A 20100-nucleotide genomic window follows, 5' to 3' on the forward strand; every position below is an offset into this window, starting at 1 on the left:
ATAGATAGATAGATGGATACATTTGTATATATATTTCCTATTGGTGGTCACAAGTAGGTAGTTATAGTTAGGACCATGTTTCCAAAGGAAAAGTGTTTTGTTTTACTTGCCTATATGTCTGTCCTGGGTGTTAATCTGAATGCCAAATTGTCTTTTGAGTGCAAAAAGGAGTTTGTTACTAAATGAGAGTTACAAGTGTTGAAGGATAACTGACCCTTTTTGCCTTCTTTCTGTGCATGTTGTAGCAGGAAACCTATTGAAATGTCCACAGGAAACAGAAGTTGGAATGGGAGAAATAACTGCAGGAATCAGTGAGCAAACAATGCAATGTGATCATTTTGTAGAAACTGTCCTGCCAACAGTGCATACTTTAACTCATGAAATCTGCGACAGGCATATGTGGTGTTGACAGTACAGCTCACAAACATGAAGAGGCAAACACTCCTCTGTGGGTACTACTATGCACTGCAGGCAGTTTGAAAAAAAAATGTGCATGGACTTGTTCTGAGCTAAGTACTGAAGTAGAACATCTTCATGATATAGCCCCATAATCACCAAGGGGGTCATTACAATGGAGGTGAACCCGCCACCAACAGGCTGTTGGTGGCAAGCTCCCCGGCATCGAGAAGCCATTTCCTGCCCGCTAGATTTTGATGGTGGGCGGTGTGCTGGTGGGCAGTAAGCCCGACCGCCACAGATCTGACAATAGCAATCATTCTGATTGCTTGTTGGACTGCTCTGCATTCCCAGAATGTTGGTGGTGCCGACCAGACACAGCTCTAGGGATTAGGATGGCCCATCCCCGCCAGCCTTTCCATGGCAGTTCACCGGCCACGGAAAATCTTGCGGGGATGGACGTAGCGGGTCCGCCTTAAGCAGGGGCACACCAGTTTTGCACCTACCTTACCCCGCACTATTTGGCAGGCACCACATGGTGCCTGCCACAAGGTGCAGGGAAATGCATAAAGTGCTTTGTTTACATTGCGGGGGCGGAAGTGAGCAGCACCCGCTGCAAGTTAAAAAAGGGCACGTGCTGCCAGGGGGTGGCGGACAAATTGTAATCCCACCTGTGGGATGGCTGAATTATAGGTGGGCGGTCCCCATCCCCAGTAACGATGGCAGAAGGACAGAAAATAAATGTGAATAAGGGAAAACCCATCTTTATCTCATTTCATTGCTACTGTTAATGGGAAAACTGTGTACAAAAGGAGCGACTCGATCATAGAGCTATGGGTGCTGTCATTGACAATAAAATATATATACATATATATATATTTATTTGCAATGAAATATCCTTTTGTTCATGTGTTAATCTAACCAAAAACTGATGGCTCTATGTAACCAGTAGATGCTTGTGTAAAAGCTGCATGAACATCAGTGCATTAAGAAAGAAGCCACTTAAAAGCCATGTTTAAGGGTACCTTCAAAGGTGTACATCTGCAATTTGAAGTGTCTCAAAAATTATTATAATTGTCACCTTTTGGCTGTCAATCTCCATTCATTTCCAGGTGATAAACATAGGGGTGGCTGCTTCTTTTCTGCAGTTAGAATCCCAGAATAATAAGAGGCCAAGAAACAGGATTTTCCATAGTCAAAGAAAACTGAAAAGATTCTAGAAAACAACATTGTAGTATGAATCCAAGGTATGTAGATACATGCAAATGTCTGGATACTCAGAATAGTCCAAAACAAACAAGGAGGTGGCACGAGCAGCCTTTATTGTGGCAGAGTAGAGTGGAAAAAAGTACTGGTGTGACATATTAAAATTCGATCTTAGGACATACATTTCTAATTCAACTTCCAAAAGTGACTCAGAACTGAAACCAGGGACACAAAACAGGAAAAGAATGGTGATGCCATTTACGATTGGGAAGTTCTGAAGCAAAAAGAGCCCCCTCTTCAAACAGTAGAAATCATAACAGACCAGTCACGCTGATCAAAACCCAGGGCCTCATTTATGAGATATTGCCAAAGGGTAGGTCTGCAGGCCTTCCTGCTGCGCTGCCCTATGACAAAAGAAAAGGGCAGAAATGCACCATATCTCTCAGATAGGGCACATGCCTGTCCTTTTACCTTGCGCTGGCACACTATAGGCTGCCATGCACCAACGAAGGCACCTTTGCACCAGGGTGAAAGGGTCCTGCATTGCAAGGATGATTATTTTTGTGCAGAAAGGAAAACCTTCTTGTGCAAAAAAAATCACAAGAGGCTTTGTCCTATTTGTATGTGTGCTGCAGAATGCTGCACACATAGAAATAGGAAATATGAGGAGAAATATAGTTATTTCTCCGCGTTGTGCCTCCCTACACCGCTCCTGGTGAGGAGTTTTTGGTGCTGCCTCAGATTTACGATTTCTCATAAATCTGGGGCAGTGTCAAAAAGCCATGGATGTTCCTGGGTAGGCCCCCAGCAACATCCACAGCACACCTCTTTAACTCAGAAAACTGTGCTAAAGGGGATGATATTTATGAGGCAGCATTAAGCCAAAAAAGTGGCTTAGTGCTGCTGCGTAAATATGGAGGGGGATCCTGCGCCACGGAATGTCCCAAAAAGTGACGTTCTGGTGAGGCAAGGGGCCTCATAAAGGAGGCCCCCAATTCTTTTTTTTTTTTTTTTTGTTCAAATCTTTTTTATTAGGTAATAACAAAAATGATAACGGCCAGGAGGCATCAGTAGAATTACAATCGTATTGTAAAGTTGCCGCAATCAAACATGGATCATTACATATAAAACAATACATACATACAGTAAAGGAAAATAAAGTATATTGAAGACAAGAAATTAAACATCAGTCCGGATCTGTAAAAGAGATTAGATGAATGAATGAGTGACTAAACACAATAAAATACCAACATTGCATTCTTACAGTTGTATACAGTTCCGTAGAGCCCTCCGTCCGAATCTAGCCATATAATACCATTTATACTTTGTCGTCCCTGCACAGTGTGTCTAAGATTGTCAAGCCCATGGGCACAGGGTATAGCCAGTACAGTTCCTGCAGCGTGCACCCCACAATTTACTAAGTATAGACCTCATCAGTTAGTTCTTCAAGGAGGGTCGAAGGTGAAGGCGGCCTGATCTAAGGAAGACCATAATTTTTTGTTGGTAACCTGCCATGGTGATGAGTGTAGAGCGGGATTATCAGTGCCCCTAATGCAGGACAGCCATTCCCTCCAGGCATTGAAGGAGACCTCACCCGTTGATTTCCAATTGCATAGGACCACCTTGCATGCTAATGTTAGCAGAAGATCCAGGAGCTGGCGGTCATGGTCCCCCTTTAAAAATGGGTCTAAGGCTCCTAGGAGAATGTAGATGAATTGCCTTGCAGGGTGTATGTCAAATGTGTGCCCAATGTAGTCAAAGATTTTTGCCCAAAAGGTGTGAAGCGTGGGGCAATCCAATAACATGTGTGGAAGGTCACCAATGCCGGAGGAGCAGTTCCAGCAATTCGGTGCATCTCGCAGGCCAACCTTAAATAGTCGCTGTGGGGTCCAGAATGCCCTGTTAATAATCATATACTTGATCTGTGATAATATCGGCGAGACCTTGTGTGTGAGTGCAGATGCATGTATCCTGACCCAGTCTATACTTATGCCAGTGTTGTTTGGTTCTGATTCCCATTTGACCTCATTGCGCCTCATCGATTTGTTGGGTGTTGGCGCAAGTAGTTTATATATTTTTGAGACAAAATGTCCAGAGGAGGGAAAGTGAGGGAGCATAGATTTTAGCCAAGGCGTCACTAGCTTGAATGTTCTAGTGGATATGGCTGACTTTAGCTTCAGGAAAGCGTAAAAGTCAATCAGTAGTAGGGAGTGTCTAGCCTGCAGAGTCGAGAATGGCAGTGGCATATTATTTTCGTGGAGATCAGCAACCACATTAATACCTTTATCAGACCAGTGGTCCCATATGATGGGCGGTCCGCCAATTTTAATTGACGGGTTGCGCCATAAAGATGCAGAAGATGAATTGTGGATTTTCAGACCAGTGATGTGAACGCGATCTATCCGCAAAAGTGCTCTCTTGATATTGAGCATGATGTATTTAGAATTCGTAAGGTGTGAGAGGTCCATTGTTAGGACAGCAGAGAGCGGGGCCTTGCCTATAATGTATTTCTCAATATCGATCCATAAGGGCGTATAAATAGGGTCTTCGGTAAACCAGGAGGCTCCCTGTTTACAGAGAAAGGCGGTTTGGTAGTTTCTGAAATTTGGTAAGCCTAAACCCCCTTTAAGCTTTGGAAGTTGCAGTTTCTTCATGGCAATTCTCGTTTTTTTCCCTTTCCACAGAAAATCCGTGAGCGATTTGTCAACTTTATGTAGAAAGTCCTCCGTGAAGGTCATGGGGAGCATACATGCCATGTAATTTACCAAGGGACTGATCATCATTTTTAGTGTCTCCGCCCTACCCCACCACGAGAGGAATTTTGGAGACCAGCCATCTAACAGTTTTTGTATTTTTTTATAAAGCAGCTCTTCATTAATTTTTAAGGTGGATATCAAATCCTTTTCAAATTCCAATCCTAAATATTTAAAACTCTTCGGCTGCCAGGTAAGCCCGGAGTCACCCAGGATGTTTTTATCACATAGGTTATTTAATGATTTCACCTCCGTTTTATCCTTGTTCAAGGAGTATCCAGATACACTTGAGAATTCTAGTATTGTGGATAGTAGCGCCGGGATAGCCTTATCAGCTTTTTTACTCATGAATTCCAGCAATGTCAGGATTTTCCCTTATATAGTACAGAAAGGGCTCAATTGCCAGGAGGAATAAGGACGGGGACAATGGACAGCCCTGCCTAGTGCCCTGCTCTAGATTAAAGGGGGAGGAAAAAGCGCCACCAGCTCGTACTCTAGCAGAGGGACAGGCATAGAGGGACATGACTAATTTAGTGAATAGGGGACCCAGGTCGAATTTGTGTAGTACAGCATTTAAATAAGTCCAGTCTACTTTGTCGAACGCTTTCTCAGCGTCTAGTGTAATTGCAATGGTGGGTGTGGATAAGAATTTCGCTTTTTCAATAACATGAGCTTGAGAGCCTGTTCTTCAGGAAACCCGCTTGCGAGGGATGTATTAGGGACGGCAGGACCTTCTGGATGCGTCTCGCTCAAATCGAAGCCAGGAGCTTACAATCTAAATTTATCAGTGAGATAGGCCTGTAGTTTTTGGGGAGTTTGTGGTCTTTGCCTTCCTTGGGTATTACAGCAATTACAGCCTCAGCCATAGTTCCCTTAACTTCTCCTGTAGTGCTAATTTCATGAAAAACCTCTAAAAGAGGAGTTGCAAGAACATGGGCAAAGGTCTTATAAAATTGTGCTGTATAGCCGTCAGGGCCAGGGGCTTTCCCCTTTTTGAGGGATTTGATCGCGTTAATAACCTCCAATTCAGAGATTGGTTCATTCAAGGAGTCCCTTTCCGCGGTCGTAGGCGTTGGTAGTGTGCAACTGGAGAGGTATTTCTTCATTTTTTCACTATCAACGTGCACGTTCTTAGCATAAAGTTTCTCATAAAAGTCTTTGAAGATATTCGCAATCTTAGTGGGATCAGAGTTAGGAGTACCCTTTCCATCGAGTAAGGAAGTAATGGTGTTCTTCTGAATTTTAAATTTAAGATAGGCCGCTAGCCCCTTCCCCGCTTTGTTCGAGTCACAGATTTTGAAACGCTTCCTCCTGTCCAGCCAAATTCCTGCCTTTTCACTGATAAGTTTATTATAGGCGTATTTTTGATTGGACAGTTCAGTTAGGACTTCAGGGTTTCTACTCCTCAGGTATGTGCGCTGGAGTTTTGAAATGTCCTCCTCTAGTTTCAACAAGGCTGCAGTGCGGTTCTTATTAATTGCAGAGGATATTTTTATAATAAGTCCCCTTATAGTGGATTTCAGTGCCTCCCACCGGATGGTGTCTGAGGTGTCCCCTCTCTTGTTTAACAGTAAGAAATCTTTAATGGCAGTGTCAAGGGTTTCTTTGTGTTTCGTGTCATTAATAATAGTATCATTGAATCGCCACATAGACTGACGGGTAGTTGGCTTAATATTAGTTAGTGTGAGGGAGACGCAGGAATGATCAGAGACTAACCTGGGAGCAATGTCCGCGTCCTCAACTCTTGCCACCGCGTTTTTAGATATGAGTATGTAGTCGATTCTCAAAAACGAGTCATGTGGTGGGGAGTAGAAGGAGTAGTCTCTACCATCAGGATGCAGCAAGCGCCACGTGTCTACCATATGAAATCTATTGCATAGTTTCATGAACGCCTTATGGGCTCTGCCTGGGCGAAAGACGCATTTAGAGTCTCTATCTAGTATAGGGTCGTATGGGAGATTGAAGTCGCCCGCCAAAATATGGACTGCTGTGTGGGGGATGGAAATGATCTGCTTCGTTAGGCCTACCCAGAAAGACGGATCGCGTGCATTTGGGGCATAGATAGTCGTGATAAAGAATTCAGTGTCATCTTTGAGTAGTTTCGCTGATACCCATCTACCTTTTGTGTCTGTTGTACTAGAGATTACTTCCACATTTGCATTCTTGGCCACTAGCACCCCATTCTTTTTTGAGACTGCTTCAGAGCCTATCACTTCGGTATAGTATTTATTGCGCAGGCTGTGGAAGTGCTTCGCTTCGAGTTTTGTTTCCTGCAGTAAGGCTATATCTCCACGCTGCCTGCGTAGATAGTCAAGTATCTTCTGGCGTTTAATCGTCTGGTTAAGGCCTTTCACGTTCAACGATAATATTCTAAGGTTAGCTATAGTTGTTGTCCCTATTGGAGTATCTATAACAGGAGCCATCAATTATACAACCAGTGATATCGTCTCACAACACATGTGTGTGCATAAGTATTGGGTCGTGAAAAGAGTCTCATACCCTTGACAAAACCAGCAGTGCCATTTCTCACGTAGAATGCAGGGCTAGTACAATATGCAGGAAATAGAAGGACAGAGTATAAGCTTCGGAACGTAATGTGGTACAATGGATGCAAGTTAGGATGCAAGATGGACAAAACTAAACAAAACAATAAGCAAAATGCGAAAACAATCCCCCCCATCCTCCCTTCCAACCTCCCTCCACCCTCATCCCTCACCCCCAGCCCACCCCTCCCTCCCCAGTAGTAGAAACAACAGAACATGGCGACTCGGGAAGGATGACCACGGGGCCGCCTCCAAGCAGCTTACTCATCACTATTGATCTTTTGGGCTGCAACCCCTATCTAGAGAAAAATAGCCAAGTATGTAGGCAACAATAAACAACAATGGTGCCATAAAAGTGAACACAGGAAGTCACTGCATTGACTTCAGTATCGTGAACCAAGCACAACAGTAATTGTCGAGGAATAATCGTGGGTGCACTTAACAGCAAGGAGGAGTGCTACAAAACAACACCACAACATAGCACCTAGGTGAGGTCCAAGAGGGATACAAGCAATATCATGGTAGCATAGATATAACTTTTATGATACAGCTTTTGAGTTAAGGATTCAAGAGACCAGAGGATCTCTGGCAGAGAGTCCAAAGGTACACAGAAGAGCACCGTTTCAATAAGAAGAACAGGCCAAGACCGACCAAAACCATCCCCAGGTGAGTGGGCCCTAATCGGACACCGTCCAAATCCAGTCGTGGTCATCAACCTTGTAACAAAATCAGGGCAAGAGACCCTCATGTCGGTTCCAGGTCAGATAGGCACTTCTACGAGGATTCAGGAACATGAGAGTAATAGGAACATGAGAGTAATAGTACCAAATCCCCAAACCAAAACTTATCCTAAGCCAGATGGAGAGGCTCCTTGCTGAGCTGAAGGGGAGACTTCCATTGAGCCATCTCCGTGATCGAACAGGAGCTGTCTCAATTTTCGCGGGTCCGAGATCACATGAGTTACACCTTTTATAGTTACTCTAAACTTTGTCGGACCAATAAAGCCATACATGTGACCAAGTGACTTCAGTTGGGGCCTCAATGCAAGGAAGGCTTTCCTAATTTCCATAGTTTCCTGACTGAAGTCTTGTGAGATGAAGATTTTGTGACCTTTCCATAGCACATGGTTATGTTTGCGAGCGAAGGTAAGTATCTGCTCTGCGTGCTGGTACCTAAGTGGTTTGCACACAATCGCTCTTGGACCTTTCTGATCCTTAGAAATTCGTCCCGGTACTCTATGTGCTCTATCGAACTCCAGTGGCTGAGTGAAGGTTAGATTTGTGGCCTGCGTGAACCACTCCTCGAGGAAGGGTATGCATGAGTCATGAGATTCCTCTGATTTTTCCGGCATACCAAAAATTCTTAGGTTCCCCCTTCTGTTTCTGTCTTCCAAATCCGCAACTTTCCTCACGAGATGGTCGGAACATAAGGAGAGGTTCTTGATAGCTCCACATGCTTTATTTTCAAAGTCTTCTAATTTGCTTATCCTGCTCTCGGACTCCGTTAGTCTTGAATTGATGTCTTTGATATCCTGGCGAACAGCAACAACCTCATCTTTGGTGGATTTGGCCAAGTCTCTAACTTCTTCTAGCCTGCTCAAAATTGTTTCCATGGTTTCCGCCATTAATTTGTTCCCTTTGACCGGTGTCGGTGGGTTAGATTTCAGGCGTTTAGAAGCTGCACCATTATCCTTGTCTCCCATTCTTTAGTCGTGTGTAGCGATGGGTTGTGAAAATACCTTGATGCCCCCCAGGCGTACAACGCTGAGACCAATCTATGTTGTGACAATGCAGGCCAACTGATTAGACACTTCTCCCTTAGCTAAAGTACTTTATTCAATAGGAAGTGATGTATGCAATAATAATAATAACCTATAAGCTGCATTCCCTTCCATAAACACTCGTCAGTAGGTGTCACCACTTTACAATGTTAATATCACTCCTTGTAACTACTGATTATATTAAGTTGTTGTAAGGGATCAGTCAGTATAGCACACCATGCTGTAGGTTTGTTGTAGGTTTGTCCACATGTAGATGCTCCCAGTTCACCTGATTTTTAATGATTTTAAATCTGCTCTGATTTCAAATACAGCAAGCACAGGGCAGGCACTGGGGGTGATTACAGCAGTTGACAAGCAGTTGACAAGCACCTAAATCATTTTTATGACTGTCCGCAGTGCAATTAGTTCCTGCCCTCTATCGCATGTTACTCGCAGCTTTACTGTACAGATGCGCTGTATGAGACATTTTAGGCGCTTTGCACCACTCCTCACAGCCAAACACATAGGTACAGACCCAGACACTGAACAGAGCGGCAGGGTGATCTAGCAGCAGGATGACCCAGTTACGATGTCAGCGAGACGTCAGGCGCGCTGGGGAATCGCCACTTCAAGCCGCCAACTCAGTTCTCACTATCTGTAGGCAAATAGGACCCAGCCACTCATTGGCGTAAAAACGTTAGATAGCATGCATTGGTCTGGCACTCCCTCGTTGGCATCGTACATCCAGTTCAGAGCCCCATTTAAAAATTGCTGAAATTACACAGTAGGGAGCATTGTCTGGCAGCCTGCAAGTCTGTGTTTGAAAGCGTGGATCATGGTAGCGGGGCCGCTGGGTGTTCGTGTGCGCATTTATGAGCATCGGCAAACCGCCATTTTGAGGAGTGCTTTCGCGCCATTTTTACTTATAATTAAACTACTTTCCTCAAGTATTTCTCAGGCATCCTGTACTTACGAGTCCTCTGTCTGGCGGAATCGAAGTGGAGACATCGCCGTGTGAACCCGGTGTCTCACATCAACGAAGCATGCAGGGTCTCCGTGGCGCTCCGAGGGGTCTCGCAGGCTTAGCCGGGTTAAGGCTCCGGTCGAATCCGGAGAACCAGCGGTCAGGGACAGAGGGTGGTTTTCTCCATTTTCCGTGATCGGATTATGTCCAGACTTTCAGGGCCAGTCGGAATGAAGTTCCGACATTTGTATATCCGTTCGAATTCGGAACGGGACTGGAAAGGCAGCTCTTAGCAGCGCGAGATCGTAGCTGCTTGGATGAGGTCAAAAACTACGCCGCCATTTCACCAGCGTCCAAGCCACGCCCCCCGGAGGCCCCCAATTCTTAAGCGAATAGGCCAATGAGAGATTCTGAGGAAGAACATGATAGCCCATGGAACATCTGATGCTAAGTGATATGGGTAGAAAATGGGCTCCAATAACCGAATGAAACAGCATCTATCAAATATGAAATAAAAGAAGAAGAACATTTTTCAAAGCAGAAGTCTTTAACAAATTATTTCTTGGGGCGTTTATCTTTTTTTGACTAAGAATGACAATGATTTTGATTTTGAGAATTACTAACTGTACTACAGTAGTTATGACAATCTAATATATGGGTATGTGCTGAGCTCTTTTGAAATTTGAGTATAAGTCTGTAGACCTGTGATACACTAATGTTCCTGATTACTAGCAAAACCCCAAGGTATAGTGTGTCACTACAAAAATTAGTTTTTGGCATTTGTGTCAAACAAAATTCTACAACCACTCTGTAAAACTGGTGAGAGGAGTCTGAGGTTCCTACAACTCATAAAGTAATAGTATGGCCCATCTCCCGGCACCAAGCACTGTCATATAATATATTAGGCTGACTGCACCCCCAAAATGGTGTAACACCTTTTATTCCCTTTTGGGGCTGTAGTGTGCATACTATTGTCTGGGTTGAAAAACCTCACACAATCATTTCTACTTTGTGACAGCTAATTGTTTGCTCATTGTGGTCAGGGAACACTGGCAGCAAAATGGTTGTGATGGCACAAGTTAGCACAAACCTATGACAAATGCCCTTGGGTCCAATTACTGTAAGAGAAACACTACCATTGCTGATCGAGCTGCAAGAAAATGAAATGCGCCTCTGCCTCCTTGGGACACTGATACCTTTTAATTTTCCTCTGTTAGAGAGAATGGAGAGAGACTTTGTCCAGTGGCACATTTGCTTCAGCACCAAAACATGATACACGTGCCCCAGGTGATCTGTTTTAATTGCCTACATAATTAATGGAGTCAAGAATTCTCCTGCACTGTTTCTGTCAGTCAAGTGAGCAACAACATATACTTCCAACTTGTTGTGCAGATTATGTACATTGCTGTTTACTTGGAAGTCGCAGCGCCTGTTCAAAGTGATGTTTATATTAATAAGCTTGAAATGGAACTTATAATTACTTGCCTCGGTTGCTGTGTTATTGTGGCAGCATGCCATTTCCAGGGCTCTTGGATACAAGCCTCCCTGGTGTCTGCGTTTAACTCAAAGCACAGAAGGTTGCAAAGAAAGCTAACCTAATGTTGACACACAACAGAGTCGAAGATTTTACTCGAGGGGCTTATTCGTGTCTCTTTTTAATCTATATCTTTTTGCACTTTCTGTTCTGATTAGCTGTTAGAAGAACGGCACAGAAAGCAGGCTGTCAATTTAACATATGATGTGAGCGTAAGAGCGTTTATAAAAGGGACACACACCGGGCTGGTCAGCAGACAAGACAGAAAAAAAGTGCACCACTTCCTGCAGACAGGAAAGCTCAGAAACAAGATGAAGGTGGGATGTATGGGAGAGAGGCTGGAAGTAGTGGCAGCACTACACGAGCTGAGGAGCTCACATCCGACAATCAGCATCAGACTAAATATCGCAAACACATTAAATAGTGCTTTTACAACAGAAAAGAAACATTTCTCACGGCCTTAAACAACCTTTCAGGCCTCTGGTTTCCTCCAGCAAGGCATGAACTCGCTGATGAAGGTACAAGCAGAAACTGGGATTGTACTAATTTTCACGGATATCCACTCATTCCTTATCTGAAATTATTCTAATCAAGGCAAGAGATAATATTATTGCATAGTCACTATGAAGGTGAATGTTATGAAAGGCAGGCATTGCTCAAATAAGCTCAATAATTAACATGTTCAGGCAGGTAGAAAATAATTTATAGCAACGTGTGGTAGAAAGAAGCATGATACTCTGCAATACTTTTTTTAGCATTTTACATTTAATCTTTCAATCTAGCAGGTTTAGCTAGTCAGTCCTGACTGCTCCTGGTGCATTTAATAATGTCAATTTCTGAAATAAGTAGTACTTACAGCCTGTTGTATGCAAAAGACAAACATGAATAAGTGTAACAAGATTTATTATCCCAGTCCTAGTGAAAAGAGTATTGAAACATCGTCTTTCAAATAACAAAATGATCACACAGTTTCCTGCTAATATTTTTGTTTGTAAATGTATCGCTTACTAAATGTTTACATCTGTAGGAATTTGAGTGCTTTGTTTTGTGGAATTTTATGTTGGTGGACACTGTTCTACTAGTGGCGGCTTTGTATATGCATTAGTTGTCTATGAAGAGGATGCTCTTTACATTTTCTTATAATAATGCAGCAGGTTAGGCTTTGACAAGTTGTCAGCCTGAAGGGAGGCCTAGATTCATTGCCATACTGCAATACTTTTCCTGAGCCATGGGTTTGCCTGTTACACTTTTCTTGAGCCATGGCTTTTCCTGTTTTGGTTGGTAAGAAATGTGTTGGTTGGAGATTAGTCATTGAGTAAATTATATGATTGTTAAAATGAGACTACCAAATCAGTAACATTCGGATCATTGCTGTTTATGGCAAACATTGCTGGCAAATATATGCATGGAGAGATGATAACACACCAATCAGCAAACAACTGTGATGCTAAGTAACTGCTTTTGAGTTTGGCAGATGAAGTAATTTTCGCCTAGGAAGGTGGAGGACATTACCTCTGCCATCTCTACTGTACTGCATGTGCCAAATTAAGAGAGTGGGAGTTTGTTTCTGAAAAATGATAAACAATAATCCTCATATTCTAGAGTTTTGCCATTGTCTGTGGAGTCAGGATCACTACTTGTTTTTAACTGATAGTTTCATTTAAGCATAGAAATAGGATTGGCAAATATTATTTTATAAATAAAGAACTGTGGGCCAGATGTACTGACATTGGAAAATTGGTGTTCCTAATGCACGAAACTCTTTTGATTTTCATTAGAAATTCCTCGTATGTCGAAATAAACCTACCTCATGCATAATAATGAGGTAGGTTGCAGTTAGGAATCGCAGCTATCACAGGAATGGTGGCCTGCTGAGTTCAGCAGACCACCATGCCTGTGTTGTTTTTTAATAAAGCAATCTTTTTTTTGCAGCCCATTCTCTGTAAAGGAAAACAGGATGCATTTAAAAAGAAAAAAATGAAACTTTGCACTTTAATTTTTAAAGAGCAGGCAGTAGTCCATTTGTTCTTCATTCTTAAAGCGGAAATGGTCCTTCAGGGACCCCATTCCCATTTGCGAATGGGTTAACACCTCATTTGAGGTAAATATCAATGTTTTGCGACTGTAATTCGGTCGCAAATCTGCCCATCAAGTTTCGGTATTTTGAAGGAATTTCCTAACCACCCCCTTCCAAATACCATATCACAAACACAAATTGTGATTCGGTAATGTGTTACGGAATCACACTTTGTGTTTTATACGTATGTAAAAGCATTTTTGCGGTTGAAAAAAGCACGAACTGCCATTTACGACTGTAAAAATGCTTTGTACTTGTGGCCCAAAATCTCTTTGGTATCTGTAGCCCTAGAAACAGAGTGAATTTTAAAGTAGATCTTTTTACAAAATTGAATATGTCAAATAATGTGCATATATCATTCCCAATGCTTCATAACACTAGTCTTATATTGGGCCAAATCTATTAGTAACAAAGAAGAAAAAATCCCACCTTTTTGGTTACAACAATTCATAAAGAGATGATTTAGCTCTTATTTCCCTATGAGGCTCTAGAAACCAGCTTTCAAAGGTTCCATTAATAACATGATAAACTGAAATGTCAATGAAGGTAGGGTATAAAGAACACCAGTAGACAATATCATCTTTATGGTATAAGGTCTTCCCCAACATGTAGACATTTTGGACATCATTTTGCTATTAAAAGTTATATGTTAGATTTGATTTTATCCAAATGTAACATAATGGTCTCCATAGCATCACTAGAAAACCACTCAAATCAGATTATAATGCAGAAACATCTTTTAAGCAAAATATATTAAAAGGCATTAAAATAGTTTTGTCAATGCTCACTTTATGCCCAGAAAAGTTTAAAAAACAGCCCACTCCATGAATAGTGCAGGAATAGAACCACTAGAGTCAGAGATGTATAAAAGAATACGATCAGCCTAAGCTACTAGTTTCAAATAGGCAACCCCAGTTAGAAATGCCTTAATAATGACTTCTGTTTAATTCTTAATAATAGAGGTGCCAAGGAAACAAAAATTGTGACTAAAGGCAGCTAAGGAAAAGTCGATGGCATGCCATTAGCGGACGTAGACTGTAGCATCCTCATTCAAGTAGAATCAGTACACACAAGTGTAGTACAACTGGTGAAGTTTATTTCATGTAGAGCTGCCACAGATCAAATGTCACCTCTTCAGCTCTCAACCAGCACAACTTCCACAAAATGTCCAATGTTTCGCAGTCTATATAATGCTCACGTCAAGATTCTTATACTGGAATTCTACATAGAGTCATTTAATATAGAACAGAAAACTAAAAACCTTTGAACAAAATGAAACCCTTCTAGAGTTTTCAACATAAATTTCATTTTACTCACGTAAAAGCTCTCTCTGCATGCAGATCAACCGCCTCCATAGGTGCTGTTGAAAAGTTAGCCTTACTTGTCATATTATAAAAAACCCTAGTATCATCATAAAAAAGCCTACCCTTGATTAAAGCAGATTGTTCTCTACTAATTAATTTCTAAAAAGGTTCTAATATAGCTGAAGAAACATTGGTCTATAATTAATTCACTGGTACACACAAACAGCCTCCTTGGAAGTGAGACAAATCATGACTCCTAAGCAAGTTCCCTTGTGTTTCCTACTGTTAACAAAGTTAATATACAAAATAAAATATTAGGGAAATTAATTGAGATTGAAAACAAGAGTAGGATTCTTAGGTAAAATCACCAGGACAAGAGAATTTATTTTTGAAGGACGAAATGGCACATACAATGTCTGCCATAGACAAATATTTCTTGAGATAGGAAAAATCACTTTCCAGATTGAAACTTTTTTGTATACTTGAAAATAATCCTGTGGAGTCGTTTGGAGAGGGTTTAGCATCAGAGTTATACAGGTGTTCATAGAAATTTCTAAAACTTGGCATAATCTCTGAGTTTGAATGAATGGGTTTTATCCCAAGTCTCTGGAATAGAACTAATATGCAGCCTTTCATAAAGTGTGACAGTAGTATTTCTATTTTATTGCATCCACCATACTATTTTATTTTCCCTTTAAATAGAAGGTTACATTCTCTGTAGTAAATCTTTTACATTTTATTTTATTCTGGAATAGAGCTTCATTGGGTCTTATGATTTAGAAGAATAAAAACTTTTCACCAACCTTTTAACATTTAAAAAAATAGATGTAACTATTTTAATTTTTTTTCATTGTTCAGTCAAACTTCATAATAACATCTCTAGAAGAGGCTTTACCCCTTGTGTGCTGCCGTCGGCCATCGGCCGATGGGAGCACTACCTCGCTAGTGCTACCATCGGCCAACGGCCGACGCAGCCCTGCCCATTTTGCGGAGGTGCCGCACTGCCGCAAAATCGCGGTCGCGGCAAAGGGGTTAAAAGCATCTCAAGTAATTTGAGTATAAATGTCTGATGTATAATTAAACCCAAAGAATTCACTAATTAAATCAGTACATTCTTTGATAAATCTTCTAACAAAAGTGAGTTGAATATGTATCTATTATGTTTATTTCTAATCAGCTGAAGGTCAAACACTGAACTAATTGGAGCTTTACCAGATATAACAATAGTTCCTTTTCCAAATGGATACAATTATTTCATAACTGAGTGCTAACAAGAATAATAATCTATTCCCGAACTCGATTTGGGAACTCCAGAGAAAAAGTAGAATTTGCTTACATCAGGGTTACATAGCCTCTATGTATCCACCAAACCTCTCTGTAAAAGGATTTTGGAGAATATTTCCTGCATTGTATTTAGCCTAAACATAAACCTCAGCTTCCTATCTACAATGGCTGAGCCCACACCTAATTGCAATCACCCCAATACCAAATTATCATTCATTTATTCCTGAAATAAACTGTTTATATTTTACTTCCAAATAACCTAACAATTAGTAGAATCATATGCACATATTATACTGACGAAGATTGTCAGGAGCCCGTCAGATGTGCAGCGTTTGGTCTTTCCGACCGCCAACAAACCGCCCGCCATCCTAATGTGACTGGCGGGAAACTTGCTTAGCGCAGCAGTAAGACCGCCTCCGAAGGGCTGTCGGTGGTGGTCTTACCGCCATCCTAATCATGCCCTAAGTATTCATAATGTCCTCTTAACATGTATGATATACTCCTTCAGTTTTCCTTGGTCACTGTTAATATTATGAGTAGTCTTGAATAGGCAAAGGGTGAATCATGAATTTGCTTCAGGGAAGTTCTCAAGTCCAAAAACTATTTCCATCTATTAACACTGATTTTACATCACTCTTTGAGATTAATACTTTCTGAAGATGAACTCACTTTCATCAAGTCAGTGCAGTCCACGAAAAGTACAATTATTCCTCTTGGCTTACGACTTATTTGACCCTGTTGAGGTTTCCTTTCAAATTATACACTCTCCAAAGGTTGAGCTTAGCACCATTAAGAGACAGAAATCCTTTGAGGCATTTCTCCATAAACCAAATTATGATGTCTCCTTCGCTATATTCTGAAATAAGTTAAACTGTCCTGTTTCTGTTTTCAAGATCTTTCAATTGTAGTTTTGTAAGCTTAACTTCTTAATTTTTGACAAACCATCTTCAGGATTGTTTCAGACATCCTCTTGTTAATGTGTAACCAAGTGTCTGCCATTCATAAAAAAAATGTGTTCGTTTCTTCAGTGATGAGCTTAAGAGATGTTATCTCCAGAAGCTCTAAAAACATCCAGTGACAATGAAGTGCATGACTTTGTTTCAGAGGGAGGATCTTTGTTTTGTTTTTTAATAAGTGTTAAAGTTGAATTATACTTCTAAATATTACTTGAAGAGGAAGCCAGCATCTTAGGTATAATAACTGCAAATGCATCTGACATAAACCATAAAGAGTAGGAGACTTCATTGAGAGTTTATCATTCTTCGGCTCAGATAAGAGGGAGGTCTAAATGCTCATCCCAAAAAGATGTCCTTTTAACATACTTCATTTTCTTTAGTTATAGTCAAATAAAATAGGAGGATAAATTAAAAGAGTAGGATCTGTCACCAGTAATTAGTTGTAAAAAAATACCAGTGCAAAAATGAGTTGGTATTAAAAGAGAAGGTTACCTTCTGACCATCAATAAAAATGAATAAGAGACAGTTTTGTGTACAGAATACTTAGGTGCTTAGATGTCGCCTCCCCGCATGAGACAGGTGAACCTTGATTTAAAACAGAGGCAGCACCATCACAGGAATGTTGGAATGATGGCTAAACTCATAGCTAAAAAACTCCACCACTCAGTACAGCACCACTGCAGCACACCACAGATGCTGTTGACTGTTACATAAACCTTAATCACCAAGTGGCTATTTTATGTTTTGTTTAAGTCCTGCCTGACATATTTAAATTTGTCTTCCTTTTCTCAGCTATGGAGAATCAGTATTTTCCAATCCAGTTCACCCGGCTGGTACAAACAACCTGTGATGGGAATTTTACTTACATGATTTTGAATGGGGAGAGTGGATTGCCATAAGCAAATCAGTCTTGATCCTACTCCCCATTGGAACAGTCCAGCCCGAATTGCCAAGCCAGGTCCTCCCTGATCCAGAAACAAACATCCTCGGACCGGTTTCGGGTATCACCTCTCATTAGCCAGGCTAGCTTCAACCCAGTGGCACAGCAAGCCAGGGCCTACATGTGGGCGTACCCTTTGTCACTTTCAGCAAACATAGCAAACACAAGAGGCTGAAGGACGGAGTGCTGCAACATTTCAAACACTTATCCCTAGTCAGGAGATCTGGGTAAATCTATTGTTCTTTTGCTCACCATGCCACACCAGTTTGGACCCAGCCATATGCAAATCAGTCTTGACCCTGGCCTGGACTGGAAACAAGATTTGTGGGACGGGTTTTTGGATATAACCCCATTTCAACCAGGCTAGCTAGACTCCAGTGGCAGATGAGCACAGGACCAGGGAGGACCCGGCCTGGCAGATCAGACTGCACTGTTCTCATGAGGAGCAGGGACATGTCTAATTTGCATATGGCTGGGTCCAAACTGGAATGGCATGACGACCAAAAGAACGATGCATTTTATCCAAATCTGTGACAAGGTGAATGTTTGATTTGTTTAGCATTCTGTCCATCATTTGTTCTTTTTTACATTTGTCTTCCTGAGTGGGAAGGGTATGCCCAGATGTGGGTTCCATGCTCGCTATGCCACAGGATTCCAGCTAGCATCACTGATAAGCGATCATACCCTGAAACCAATCCCAGGGTGCATGTTTCTGGTCCAGGGAGGAGCTGACCTGGTAGTTTGGACTGAACTATTTCCATGGGGAGCATGGTCAAGACTAATTTGCATATGGCTGGGTCCATACTGGAATGTTATGGTGAGCAAAACAACAATGAAATTTACCCAGATTTGTGACTGGAGGTGAATGTTTTATTTGTTCAGCATTCCACCTCTTATCTTTTCTTTTTGCACTTTCTGAAAGTGACATTCTGAAATAGTAGAGTTAAATTCAATTTTTCTAGTCAAGAAGATTTATCATTACAATCTCAATGATATAAAGCATGACACCACTTCTCCTTTCTAATTAGGAATTACAGCTTAGGAGTGATATAGATGTAATAAAAGGGGAGCTGAAGTCTTGAAAAAGGGGTTTCAATGCCAAGTTGAAGTGGCAGTAAAGTGCACAGACAGACCCTGCAGTGGCAGGCCTGAGACAGGTTTGAAAGGCTACTTCTGTTGGTGGTACAATCAGTGCTGCAGACCCACTAGTAGAATTTAACTTATAGGGCATGGGTATATGTTATACCAGTTTACAAGGGACATACAAGTAAATTACATTTGTCAATTGTGTATACACCAATGTGACCATTTTTCATGGGAGAAGCATATGCACTCTAGCACTGGTCAGCAGTGGTACAGTGCTCAGAGACCTAAGGCCAAGAAGGAATCAGTAAGCAGAGAAGGTAAGCAGGCAAAACGTTTGAGGGAAGACCACCATAAGGATGACAGGTCCAACACCTTGCTTGGCATAATCTCCAAGTCCACAGCTTCTGACTTCTGACTTCAAAAGAGATGTACTTTCACAAAACCTAACCTGCAAGGCAGTCTAGCAAGACACATATTCAGTTAAATCCCATTGGGCACATAAGGCGGCATTTCCACAATATGACAGATAATCTGATAAGCTGAGGGAGAGTTCTACATTATCAGTGGTTTCACATATGCACTTGGCTGACAATCCTTGCAAACAAGAAATCTTTGATGTGTGTCTTTAGAATTAACAATTGCAAGTAATAAATATGTTTCATTGTAGAGTTTCAATGTTAAATCTACCACTGTTTTATGCTTCTCTGCTGTGCAGTCTATGCTATAGCTAGTGATCAAGGTTCCACTGTTCTTAGTCTGTCAATTGTTGTAGCTGGTCTCTGTAATTACTCTGACTTCTTTACAGTAGTTGGAGTACTAATATTAGATTGTGTTGACCCTTGGCTGCACATGATGGCGGGTGGATGGTACAAGAATATCGTTGTCAGAATTTCAGATGAAATTGATATTGTGTCCTAAATACCATGTACAAAAACATTCCCGTATTGGGGTAGATAACAGAAAATCTACAACCAATGGGACACTATTTTTGAAAATGATATTGAGGACACAGTATTTCTGTTAGACAATATGTCTGTGAATGATATTCTGACATAAACCATAGCAGCTAAAGAGTTGTTGCTTCAAGGTTGTGTGACCTTGAGGAATTGCTATCTTCAGAATCATTAGTTTCTTGTGATCAGTAAAAACATCACTTGTTGACCAGCACCTAAAAGCTACCATCACCAATCCTGAAATGCTACCTTTATTGACAGTTCCTTGTCAAAAATTGTGAATTTCCTTTCAGCTGCACTCAGTTTTCATGAGAAAAATGCTTCTGAGTTCATTGACCTCTGTCA

Source organism: Lissotriton vulgaris, chromosome 3_1 (genome assembly GCF_964263255.1).
Source record: "Lissotriton vulgaris chromosome 3_1, aLisVul1.2, whole genome shotgun sequence".
NCBI lineage: Eukaryota > Metazoa > Chordata > Amphibia > Caudata > Salamandridae > Lissotriton > Lissotriton vulgaris.